Consider the following 14,554-nt stretch of genomic DNA (forward strand, 5'->3'; position numbering starts at 1 on the left):
TTGTTTTACAAATGCGGGTTTAAGAGTTAAATTATTAAATTAAATATTTACAAATGCGGTTTTTATTAGAATAGAATTATTGAATGTATTTTTATACTACGGTTCATTTTAATCACACACTGATAATAATCTAATCCTTACTTACTGACACGTGTTTCGTCCAACTACTATTTTTATAAATTTTAGATACCTTGAGGAGCCTAATCGAAATCAGAGTAGCATACCTGAAGCATGGGTGTGATAGAAGAGTTATTTAGAATATATTTTAAATTAGCAAAGAGTGGTTTGGATAAAATATTAAGTTTGTTATTTTTGGCATATTTTAGAATTTTTAAGGATGTATTTAATTTGATATTTGAGATATTGTTGTAATAAGAGATATTTAGTACTCTAGTATATATATTTGAGGTCTTTCGTTGTATAAAATTTTTGAATTACTACAGTTGGTATTAGAAGTTAGGCTATAGATTCTGTAGACTCTATGAATGATTTTTACTAGAGTATAGGTATTAATTAGGATAAGGGTAGGAATAAGTATGCTAGGATGGTTTAAAACCTAAGATTACGTTAGATTTCAATTAGAGTTATATCTATCAAAATTTCGAGAACGAAAATTTTTATAAGGAGGTGAGAATGTAACAACCCGAAAAATAATATGAATGGAAGTGTAAAAAAATAAAAAATAATTAATTAATAATTATTAATTAAATAATATAATATATTAATATAATATAATAATTTAATTTTATATATATATACTTATAAAAAGGTTCAGGATGCTCGTGAGAGCATCCTGAACCATTAGAAGCAATTGAACCCCCCCTCTCTCTCATGACATCTCTCTCGCCCTCCATGCACTCTCATCTCTCTCTCTCTCTCTCTCTCTCTCTCTCCTCTCTTCACTCTCTCTTAATTTTACTGGTCAAATTAAAAACCGACTATCATTCCCAGGTCCCAGCTCCGGTCTCCAAGGATTTAATCGGAGAAATTTTGTCTTTCACACGCCGTAGACACCACTCCAGGATTAGGGTAAGTGGGTTAGATTATGTCAGATTTAATTTTAAAATGTTTCCGATTAAATTTGAGTACGTGAATTTAATTATATGTGTGTTACTTAAATATATGCCTAGGTTAAATTAAATAGCGGGGATTTGACTATATTGGGTCTTCTGATTATATTGGTATCAAATTAAATAGGTGGATTATTATACATTTTTTATGGTAATTTGTTAAAATTATAATTATTAGACAAATCGTGTCACATGAATTAATTTTATATTTTTGCATAATTGAGCAAATTTGAGATTTTTGCGGTGTTGTGCTTATTATGTGATTTATTGAAAATAGGTATGCGATTTGACTATAATTTTGATGTTAGGGAAATGTTCAGATTATTATACGGTTTAATTGCATAAATTGTATCCTATGTTTTAAGAACCCGGATGGTTGTAGTTACAGATGAATATTAGTGCAGTCACACTATTGTGGAAGTATTGGCCGTGGATAGTCAGTTTGGCTTAAGTATGGGAATGAGTATAAGGATGTGACAGACAAGCTGATCTTATAGACATAAACTTTTGATTTAGTCTGGTTGGTTGGTGGCCAACCAGTTAAGTCCAATTTTCAAACCATAGAACCCGATCTTGGGGTTAAACATGGCATGGCCAAAAAGGAGTTCTTTAAACATATTTGTGTATTTATGTGATTATGATCATATGATAAACTTAAATTATGATTTGAAGGAAATTACATAAATTTATTTATATGTGGTCCACTGTTTTACAAATGTGGGTTTAAGAGTTAAATTATTAAATTAAATGTTTACAAATGCGGTTTTTATTAGAATAGAATCATTGAATGTATTTTTATACTACAGCATATTTTAATCACACGCTGATAATAATCTAATCCTTACTTATTAAGAGGTGTCTCGACCGATTATTTTCATACATTTCAGATACCTTGAGGAGGTTAATCAAAATCAGAGTAGCGTAGTTGTAATAACCCCAAAAAGGGCTATACAAGATTAGTAGAGTGATTCCAAAAAAAATAAAATAAATAAATAATTAATTAATTGGATTTAAAAAAAAAGAAAAAAATAATTAAAATTTATTTTTATTTTTATTAATAAAATATATTATTATTATTATTAATCATCTTAAAGCTGAGAAGCTTCAAGATGTTTTTTATTCTTCTTCTTCTTCTTCAGAAAACTTGCGCCCTCCCCACAATTCTCTATCTCTCCTCTCGTTCTCTCTCCCTCTCTTCTCAGTTACGTGGTGGATTTTCGCCCGATCGAGAATCAGAAGATACTGTTGGACTCCATTCTCTGCTGCCGTCATTTCTATTGGAGCGGATCGGTGGTAGGAGCGGCGTAAACGTATCTCCTGGGGTAAACTAATTTCTCCATTTTCTTTAATTTCCTGTAAATTATAAGCCCGATTGACGAACGGACACCACCATGAGAATCTATGGATGATTCTCAACAAGTCTAGCAGGACGGAATTCTCGTGGGGTCGTCGTGGGCAAAACCCCAAATTTGAGGCACGAGAGTTATTAAGGGGCGTATTTTTAATTAATTAGGACTAATTTAGAAATGCTAAAATGTTGAACATTTGGAGTTGAAGTAGAATTTTAAGAATTTAGGGCCTGGGTGAGCGTCGCGGGTGTAATTTTAGGACCCGCAGGTAAAATTCAAAAAATTAAGTGGGGGTGCCAAATATTAGTTTAAATGTTAATTTGGAGTACATGAGAACTAGGGAATGTTAGATGGGTATTATTTTGGGGAAATAAGTTAATTAATCTGGGGAAAATGCAAATTGCAGAAGTTGAGTTTCGGGCGCCAAGGGTATAGGATTTAGGTGTTAACGAGACTCTCAGTAAGGCAGGTAAAGGGAATAAATTATAACAGTATTTTTAGAATAACTGAGTGAATTAATATGTGAAAATGAACATATGGTATTTTGCCTGAAAATTATTATGATATAAATATTAAATGAATTGCGTGGCATTTGAGTAATATTAAATTGTGATGCTTTGCAGTGTGAAATTAACATATTATGAGTATTAGATGAAAATTGTGTGGCACATGACATATATTGAAAAATGTGAAATATAATGATGTGTATTTTCTGAGAAAATATTGAAATGAGAATGATTGATGTGATATTTATACGTGAGTAGAAATTATTTGCATGAAAAATGAGTTTGTACAAATTATTGATATGAGTATTTTGGAAAATGTGGAAATACGTGAAATGTGATATATATTATTATAAGATGATGAAAGTGCATAGAAAATGGTGAGAATATTTATAATGAACTAAATTGAGATATATTGAAATATGATTGATGATATGCCAATACCGCACAATAATTGCGGTTGGGTGGTATTCCTTTCCTACTGATGTCATTGGGGAGGTATGCTCAGTAGGGAGATTGTGTGTATGAAGTTCCTACTAATGTCGTTGGGGAGGTATGCTTAGTATAGAAATTGTGTTGTGAAATTCCTACTGATCCCGTTGGGGATGTATGCTCAGTGTGAAAATTGTGTGTGAAGTTCCTATTGATGTCGTTGGGGAGGTATGCTCAGTTTGGAGACTGTGTGTGTGTGTGAAGTCCTTACTGATGTCGTTGGGGAGGTATGCTCAGTATGGAGACTGTGTGTGTATGTGAAGTTCCTACTGATGCTGTTGGGGAGGTATGCTCAGTATGGAGACTGTGTGTGTGTGTGTGAAGTTCCTACTGATGCCATTGGGGAGGTATGCTCAGTATGGAGACTGTGTGTATGTGTGAAGTTCCTACTGATGTCCTTGGGGAGGTATGCTCAGTATGGAGACTGTGTATGTGTGTGTGTGTGAAATCTTTACTAATGCCGTTGGGGAGGAATGCTTAGTATGGAGACTATGTGTGTATGTGAAGTTCCTACTGATGCTGTTGGGAAGGTATGCTTAGTATGGAAATTGTGTGTGTGTGTGTGAAGTTCCTACTGATGTCGTTGGGGAGGTATGCTTAATATGGAGATTGTGTGTGTGTGAAGTTCTTACTGATGCCGTTGGGGAGGTATGCTTAGTATAGAGATTGTGTGTGTGTGTGAAGTTCCTACTGATGTCGTTGGGGAGGTATGCTCAGTATGGAGATTGTATGTGTGTGAAGTTCCTATTGATGCCATTTGGGAGGTATGCTTAGTATGGAAATCGTGAATGTGTTGAGAATTGGAATTTTGTGATCTATTGTATTATGTAAAGTACATAAATGTGAATTTATATATATACAAATATGTAATGAGTTGGAATAGGAAATGTTTATGAGAAACAAAAGAGTGTGTGTTTTATAAAATAAATAATTGAGGCAAAGTGAAACTTTTCTCCTGAGGGCTTACTGAGTAAGGTGAGTGCCCTAATAGGTATCAAATGTGACCATTCCTAGCAGCATAACATGTTAGGGCTGAGAGAAACTACATGTATAAGCGGGCAATATTCCCTATTTTCAAGAACTTCACGGGTAATTATGTGTGTTGGAAATGAATAAAGTTGAGAAATGATTTTAAAGCTTATAAAAGCTTGTGTTGTATATCTATATGATTATGAGAATGTGAATATCAATGTATTTTCTCAGATGAAATGTTGTTTTGAAAAATAAAACATGTTATAAGTGAACTCATATGACCACACACTGTAAATAATTTATTCCTTCTTATTGAGATGTGTTTCGCCCAAATTATGTAAATTTTTCAGGGAACAGGGATAGGCCAGGTGATAGAGTTCTGTGATCGCAGGGAGCTGGAACCCTGATATATAGGGTGAGTTTGGACTAGGGAGGTGTGATTCTCTAGGGTTGTATTGTTTTTGGGTATGAGACAGTATTGTGTAAATATGCAAGTTAATACTTTAGATATTGTATTCTGGATGATATAAAAATACTATCTACCGCTGTTAGGTTTTATAAATAAAATGACTTTTTACCTACTACCAAATACGGGTCGGGTTGTACGAATGGTAGTAGGGTTGTTGACGTGGCCAATTTGTGAATGTTGTTTATGATGAATGAATATTTATTTATTATTGAAAAAAAATTCGTATGAAAATCGGGGCGTCACAGTAGCTGAAGTGTGAGCGGGATAGAAGAGTTATTTAGAATAGATTTTAAATTAGTAAAGAGCAGTTTGGATTAAATATTAAGTTTGTTATTTTTGGTATATTTTAGAATTTTTAAGGATGTATATAATTTGATATTGGAGATATTGTTGTAATAAGAGGTTTTTAGTACTCTGGTGAATATATTTGAGGTCTTCCGTTGTATAAAATTTTGGAGTTACTACAGTTGGTATCATAACTTAGGCTATAGATTTTGTAGACTCTATAAATGATTTTCACCAGAGTATAGGTATTAATTAGGATAAGGGTATGAATGAGTATGCTAGGATGGTTTTAAACCTACGATTACATTAAATTTCAATTAGAGTTATATCTACCAAAATTTTTATAAGGTGGGGAGAATGTAACGACCCCAAAAATAATATGCATGGAAGTGTAAAAAAATAATAATAATAATAATTAATAATTAAATAATATAATATATTAATATAATATAATATAATAATATAATAATGTAATATAATATAATATAATATATATACTTATAAAAAGGTTCAGGATGCTTCTGAGAGCATCCTGAACCATTAGAAGCAATTGAACCCCCTCTCTCTCTCACGACATCTCTTTCGCCCTCCCTGCACTCTACATATAGTTTACAATTGTATGTATGATTTGACTACTTATTTTGGAAAATCTATCGAGTGAAAATACGGGATTTTCATATTACTATTTTGTGAAAATTTGGGGGTCTTGGGTATCATCTCTATTTCTATTGGAAAATTGTATGTTGTATAAAACTATGATATTGAGATGACCGTACCTATATTTGTATTAAATTGTATTCTCGAATTGAAAACGATATGATTTGTTGTATACCAAATAAGTGTGGAATGAACTGTTGTATGTAAAATGTTCTAGGTTTGTGAAACAGCCATGACTGCTAATTACCGTAAGCTGAGAGGTATATGAACATGAGTTCCAAAATTATTCCAGGTTTTGTGAAATTTGCCATGTCTCAGCTAAATACCGTGGGCAAACGCCATGTTTCAGCTAAATACCGCGGGCAAGAGTATCTGACTCTATATCCGAGGGTGTGAAATATCACCTGTTTGTTCTGGTTGGTCATCGATGGGTGTGAGTTGACACCGTATTAGCAACGATATCGCTCCGGGGCTTCGGCTAATGCTAGGTTATCGCATGTTTGTATTAGCAACAATATCACTATGGGGCTTTGGCTAATGCTAGGTTATCAGGTGCTCCGTGTAATGCGGCCAATTTCGGCCGAAAAGTGTGACGACACTAACCGTATGTTTTGTATCGTATGTACTGGAACTAAATTGTGAAAGTACTGTAACTGTATTGTGTTAAGTTTTATGTCGAAATAACACTTGTATGCCACACACTGATATAACTTGTTTCTTCCTTACTGAGAGGTGTCTCACCCCGAATATACAAATGTGCTTCAGGTCCTTCGAGTAGCCGAAACTAGCATCCTAGCGTTCAGGAGCGTCATTGTCGGTTAGCTACATATAGTACTTGTGTAAGTACGAATTTTGTAATCGGGTTGTCATTGTTGGGTTTTGTAGACACCCAATGTGACCTAAAAATTTTTAATGATAAAATAATTATAAAAAATAATAGATGAAAAAGATAAATAAGGAATAAAGGAAAAGAAGGGAAAAGAACAGTTTAAAAGAAAAAAGGAAAAGAAATTGTAAAAGGCTACAAACACGTGCTCGTTAACGAGCATGATTTTCTCGTTGACGAGAGATCTTCAAAAACTCGTCACCAAGTATGTTTGTCTCGTCGACGAGGATTAACCAAGAGGGTTTTGGCTATTCTGAAACTTGTCGACGAGCTCCCGACCTTGTCGACGAGTGTTCTTTAGTGATTCGTCAATGAGTCCATGTGGCAACAACGTCTATAAATTGAACCAAAGTTGCTTCCATGCGAAGGAAATTAATTTTCCTTCAATTTTCTCTCTCTAACTTGTCTCCTCTCCCTTCTCTCTAAGAATTTGGCCCGGATTCAGCCCGAATTGACAATCGGAAGTCGTTACGGTGTTCTAAGGAAAATTCTCTATACACCTAGCAAATCAATTTTCTAAACTGGGTTTTTTGAGAAACGCTCATAAGTTGAGGTAAGGATTTGGATTCCCAATTTTAGGTTTTAAAAAAAGTTATTTAAGGATATTAAGTTGAGAAAATGCAGAAATAGTGGTTTATTTGGGATTATTTAATTAAACTAGGGTTTTTGAACCAGAGACCGGGTGAGCATCACAGGCATCAATTTGGGATACTTGTTGGTGTAGTTCGAGGATTCAGGTAAGGGGGAAATTTATATGTTAAATTATGTTTTCATATATTAAATGAAAATGGATTATGTTATATATGTATATATGTTTTCATGTGGGTATAAAATGCCAACCGTTTAAATTATGTTTTCTAAGCTTAGGGTTGCCTATTTTAGCTACATATATGTGAAAATGAATTGATGAAAGTTGAAAGTATTTCAGGATAATTATGTAAGAAATGAAGGCATATTTTCAGTATATAAACGTTAAATGTTGGTTGGCATATTTTACAAGCAATGTATGAACTTTTTTGCAAAACTGTGTGGCATGAGTAGATGGTAATGCGGTGTAAACATATGTCATATGTATGAGATGCAAGCTATGTAAGAAATGCACTGTTAATGAAATGTTATAAAGACCATGTTGCATGTGTTTGATAATGCAACCATATATGCAATGACAGCTAAAAGGAGTTGTAAACTAATTGATGACAGCTAAAAGGAGCTGTTTTAGTACAATCTAGTGCATATCTATGTGGACTAACTGATGTATAATGAAAATGAGCTGTAGTACGAATGAATGAAATGAAAATAAATGAAATGGAAATGTGAATGAAACGGATATGAAATTTGAAATGTGAATGATGTAAAATTGTTGGCCTTACAAGGCTTAAAATCTTGTTATCTTAATTGATGCTAACAAACAAGTGTAATTTAATGTATTTGTGTGAGTAATGTTGTTTTAGGGCTCATATATGAGAAAGCAAGGTCAAAGTGCTCACAATGATCAAATGAAACTTAAAGGAGTTAAAACTTCAAATGAAGCTTAAAAGAGTCCACAGAGTCAAAGAAAAGTAAAGTGAGAAAGCTCAAAGAATGTGAAAGCTTGAAGAAAAGATGGAAGCTTGAAGAAACAAAACATGAAGACTCAAGAACCTGGAATGAGAAAAGTTTTAGAAGTTTTCATGTAAGTACTTTAATGTTTAAAATGTCGTTTGAAATATTTTGAAACTCTTAGGTTAACTTAGACCTAGATACTTTTTAAAATACCTGAAAAATATTTTTATAAGGCTAAAAATTATTTTAAAAGGGTTAGAATCATTTTTGGAATAAAAAGCACCAAAGAGGGTATTTCCAAATGCTGTTAGTTTTTATACAGCCATATTCAAGTGCATGTTTCACTATCAAACCTTTATTATTATGAAAAGTGATCAACATAAAAGTTGTATAATTTTCTCTTAGCTTTGATTTGACACTAAGAACACCTAATTTTGAGTTATAACGAAAAATTTATGACCAAAATATTGAAGTGGGGTCACTGCTGGCAGAAGAACAAGACAGAATAGACAGAAAGTTACAGCAGCAAGTTCAGACGACTGAACTTGCAACTTCAGTTGACTGAACCTGCGAAATTAGATGACTAAACCCTAATTTCAGTCAACTGACCTTATATCCAGTTCTATATTTTTTAAGGGGTTAAGAAACTTCAGTCGACTGACATCGACACTTCAGATGACTGAACACAGTTCAACGGGAAAAAAATTTAAAACTCTTGTTTTTAAAATATAGCCGTTGGAGCTCTAATATAACGACCTCAAAATTCTTATCATTTTTTTTTTATATACAATAACCAGTCCTATGCAGCGGAAACATAAATCATAAAACTATTTATATAGAAACTGTACAATACCAGATTCCAGAATATACAGACCATACAAAAATGCCCCTCAAGTATCATCTATCCCAAAACATACACAATTCTGTCAAAAAACTCACCCTATAACCAGGGTGATCTAAGCTACACTCTATCTATGAGCCTGATCTGCTCGCCTAACTGGTTCACCTGAAAAATGTTGAGGTAATGGGGTGAGTCGAGGCTCAGCAAGTGGAAATATACTATCACTAGTGTGTGACAACTAAGTTAAGGATACTTTTAAGAATAATAACTGAACTGCAATGTCATAAATCATTTATAAAACATATATTTCTTTCACAATTTAAAACATATTGTATCATCTGTTTTTCTACTTTTCATACTGGTAATATCATACTATACTGTAAAACTATAAACATATATATATAAAACTATGCTTTTATCCCTGGGACTCTGTACGTCATGATTTGACCTCTCATGACAGGGTTGTGCGGCCCGTAGGTGGGACTCTATCTGGTCGGCCCTCCAGATAAGTCATCATACTCTACACTACCTCAGCCCGGCCAAACCGCATCCTCTCCTAAGCTCGGGACTGGCCACTACCTCATCAAATCGGTCCCCTCAACCCAGTGTACTGGGGAGTTGCATACTCTCCGAACACGGCTGACAGTACCCACATACCATCTGAGATATGTGGTTGCACTCTATCTATATCGAGCAACGGTACCGTGCTATGTAATCTGTATCTGTCTATGTATCTTCCTCAGGGATCTGATACTATATACATATATACATATATATTCTTTTACTGTTTTCATCATATTTCCAAAATTACCATAACTCTATTTTTCTGTACTGTAATTACTGTATCTCTGTGTACTGTATCTGTAGCATCTTGATCCTACTTCTGTATATCTATTTGTGCATTATATATATATACTCTGTCTGTATATTCTCTATGTTATGGTAATAGGAAAACATGACATGCTATAACACTGTATATATATACTGTTCTATATAAAACTGTAATATAAAATACTGATCTGAGTATCTGTATACATGTATATGGATATATGTATATATTTGTTTCATGAAACCATTCATATAAAAGTTGTATAAGCATGTATATTTCTCTGTGAATACAAATCTATATCTATATATTCTGTGTAAACCCATATACTGGAAAAACTATGTAAATTGTATGTACTGTCAATAATTGTGTATTTAGTATAGTATGATACATCACAAAACTACATAAATTCTTTATCTCATAAAAATCTACTCAGGCCACACAAGCATTTAACTCATATTCTGTATAAATTATACAATAAAATGGTATGAATATATGTTTATAAATTCTCTAATAACTTTATAAAAATTCCTAGTATAGCATATTTCCCTTACCTCAACTTTGAAAAGCCCCTATAAAAACTAGCTCTATATCCGTAGGATTCCTAACTCAACATCCTGAAAACATAATATCCCAGAAAAAAACATCAGTATTTCTTAGTCTACATTATTTCCTATAACTGTCAGAAAGTCAAAAATTCAATAAAAGACCTTACCCAGAATTTGGGATGAAATCCAACTTCGTTTTCTCGAGGATCTGCTCCGGCAAACTTGTAGAGAATTCCACCAGGAGCGTCGTGGTAGCTTCGGATCATCGATCCGGCGACTGGTGGGGCCGAAAACAAAGAGAGAAGGGAGAGAGCGTCATAGAGAGAGAGAGAGACTTCTTAAAAATGAATTTATTCCCGGATTTCGTATATATATAAACAGGGGATTTCGTCGACGAGACCCTGTATTCGTCGACGAGTCCTTCACAAATTTCATCGATGAGGCCCTGTATTCGTCGATGAAATTCAGGCTGCCTTAGAACCCCTCTCGGTATTTTCTCGTCGACGAAGTCCTGTGTTCGTCGACGGAATCCTTGAAGACTTCGTCGATGAAACCCTGTGTTCGTCGATGAAACTTGGCAGCTTCCCTTCTATTTTTGCTTTCATTTCTCTCTCTCTTAATATTTAAATATGAATATTTTTCTGGGTCGTTACATCTAAACTTTATAAAATTTCGAGAAACTCTCAAAGGAAACTTTTGCAACATGGAAACAAGTTTGAAAGCCTACAAATACATGGTTTTGAAATCAAAACTCATCCAAAAATTGAAAAATCTGCTTGTAAAATTGAAAGTATTATTGTTCTTCCGAAGCTCTCTTGTTCACTCATTGAAAAATTATTTTGCTGAGAATTCTGAAGTGCTAATCCTTCTTTCTCTGAGTTCCTACTGTTAATCCTCTTCTAAGAAGGATATTGGTGAATTCTACACTTGAGCTTCATTGTATTTTATATTGATATTTTACATTCAAGTATATAGTGCTGAAATTGTACTAACTTGCTCTTTGAGAGAGTATACTTGTAACAAATTATATCTTGTTTCTTATAGTTCTTTGACGTTCCAAGGGTTGTTTGGATTGTTGGCTAAGCAAGGGGACATTACTTAGAGAGGCGGGCTCTAGCCTATGTAAGGAGTGACCGAACGAGGGGATATCGTTTGGAGAAGGCGGGCTTTAGCCTTAACCAAGGAGTGCTGTAATCGGTATTGTTCCACTCGTCAACGAAACTGAACTAGTGAATCCTTTGGTGGTTTGCCAAAGGCGAGGACGTAGGTTGGGTATAAGCCGAAACTCGTAAAAATCTCCGTCTCATTCTCTCTTTCCCTTACTTTTTATTTTCAGCATATTTAAATTGTGTTGATGGTTTTAAATTTGAAAATCATATAAACTACATATATTTGGAAATCAAACAAACTTAAGGTTTAATTTTGGTTTGGGTTACGGAAACCGAAAGGGAGTACATTGGTTACACCATATCTTGCGGAAACCTTACGGGAGTACGTTACTTGGTTAACATCCCAAAGATAAATTTACCAAGAGTTTATTTGAGTTCTAAATATTTGGAAAGAGTGATTTGATTCATCTATACAGGGCTTTACATCAACAAGCATAAATTCTCATTCACTATAGGGTTTGGTTCAAATTTGGAAAATATAAACAAACAACCATCTTGAGTTGTTATATTACCAAAATGCTGAATATCTTATATCTTGATGCGGTTGTTAGTTGTTTAACTTGTACTTGACAAGTAAATTGATTGTTTGACTTCAAGATATTGTTTAATTAATTGGTTGTTTAATTGTGTTATTGATTGGATAAAAGAACTAAGTTCTTGATTGATTAATTAAACAAATAAGTCAATAATTGGTTAAAAGAAATAAAGGAAGTTTAAGGTATCTCAAAAGGAATTAAAAGAAAATTTTAAAAACCAATTCACCCCCCTTCTTGGGAAGCTATTCCTAATTTCAAAAATGTTAAAGGTTACGTAAAGCGAAATGCTAAGAAATGTTAAAGTTATGAACACGAACATATATGGATGGTTGAATAATGACAGACAGAATAACGTATTATTGTATTATCAAGTATTTATGTTAGTAGAACAAGTTACGTTAGGGAGGGACAATCTTTTCGCTTGAGGGCTTGCTGAGAAATGCGAGTGCACTAGTAGTATCAAATGCAGCAGTAGGCTGCATAACGTGTTAGGGTAGAGGGAAACTATTTGTATGGACGGGTATATTTTCCTATTCTCGGGTGCCTTTGCTGGTAAACCTTTGTATGAATTGTGTGAGTGCGAGATTAATTTATCACTTGAGGGCTTATTGAGTAAGGTGAGTGCCTTGGTATGCTTCAGTTGTGACCTTTAGGTTGCCTAATGTATCAAGGCAGAGGAGTGCTACTTGTATGAGTGGGTAGTCACCCCTATCCTTGGGTAGTCTCGTGGGTAAATACTTTGCATGTGTATGAATAGGATCAGGAAATGTTTTTCAGAAACTATGTTAATGGTTTGCAAATGATATTAATATGTTACTTATAAATCTCCTGTTGGCCACACGCTCTTTTAATATATATTGTTTATTCCCTTATTGAGATGTGTCTCACCCGATTACAAATTTATCTTTTCAAGACTACCACGTAAACGAACTTAGAGAAGCTTGAGGTTGATAGCATTTTTGAGTCCTAGATAGAGAAAAGGGTATAAATATTTTTTATGATACTTGGAATGTAAATAAGTTATGTTTTATGTTTTATATTTTAAGTTTTCTGGATTTTATGGATGGTTGTGATACTGGAAGTGTTGGTTATATTTTTGGAGATACGTGGATATATGGGAATACATGTGATGAATGACTATTATAAAATACAGATAGAATTAGTAAACTCTAGTATTTATTATTATGATTGAGGATTATAGTTATGTTTTTCGCCTTTTGTTAAAACAAGAAGGGTATTAAAGGGAACACGATACCATTCTACTAATAAATTTTTTTCCTAAGAATAGTATTTTTAAAAATGAAAACACATATTTTAACCTTTTTGAATTGGTTCTTTTATTTTTATAAAAATTATTTATAATTATTCTTTTTATAGATTTAGATTTATTTGTAATAGGTTTGTGAGATTTTTTTTTAATTATTTCTCTTATTAATTGTTTTTCTCAAAAATAGAACTGAAAAATTAGGTGTATGCGTATGTATGACTTAATTATGGATTATCAGGATTTAATTAAGTATAACACATTGGATCAGGTTTAAAGGTTTGGGGCATTACACCCGGGGTATGTACTATATTTTGGAGCATAGACTCCAGTTATGTATAAACTCTAGTATGGTACGTTATATGTATTAGAAGGAACATTTTTGCTACGTATGTGATGTGTATGTATGTGTATGTGAATGTGTATAGGGTATACGTGTACCCCACGGGATCGGACCCTCATTCAGTATAATATCATGTATGTTTTAAATGATACATATCCAGGTTAGGTTACTAAATCACACCCTGAGACCCATCTGCGGGTTCGGGGCCTGAGAGAGAGAGAGGTAGTATATAATACAAGAAGTCACAATACCAACATTGGAAATCAATGAATGGTTAAGACACAAAAACATGTGGCCCACATTACATCACATTCGTGTTAGCACTAATGACATGGTCAATTGAATGGAATGATCGATCTTATGATCTCTTAGCATAAATAGAATGCCAATGCTTTAATCTTTTTCATTGTGTGTAATTATCATAATAACTAATAGTTTATTTAAATATGATACTTGTAACTTTTCTCCTTTTGTCCTCATAGGTAGTCCATTACCTTTTTTTCCCCCACACGTTAAGCATTCCATTATAGCACCTTCCCAAGGACTTTGGTGGATCTTAGTCCTATACCTCCATCCTCCTTACTTTTTGCTTCCTCCTTTATATGGACCCACCCCTCTTTAGTGGAAACATTAGTTCCCACATGCTAGAGTCATTGATGACATTGATAATGTAGCTATATATATCTTCATATTTGTCTAAACTATGTAAAATTCAATATGACTCAACCCTTTGTTGTTGTAAAAAAAATGTAAGAAATTGCGTGATGATGGTGTATGCTGGTGAGGTCCCACTTTTTATATA

The sequence above is a fragment of the Malania oleifera genome, chromosome 1 (genome assembly GCF_029873635.1).
Source record: "Malania oleifera isolate guangnan ecotype guangnan chromosome 1, ASM2987363v1, whole genome shotgun sequence".
Taxonomy (NCBI): Eukaryota; Viridiplantae; Streptophyta; class Magnoliopsida; order Santalales; family Ximeniaceae; genus Malania; species Malania oleifera.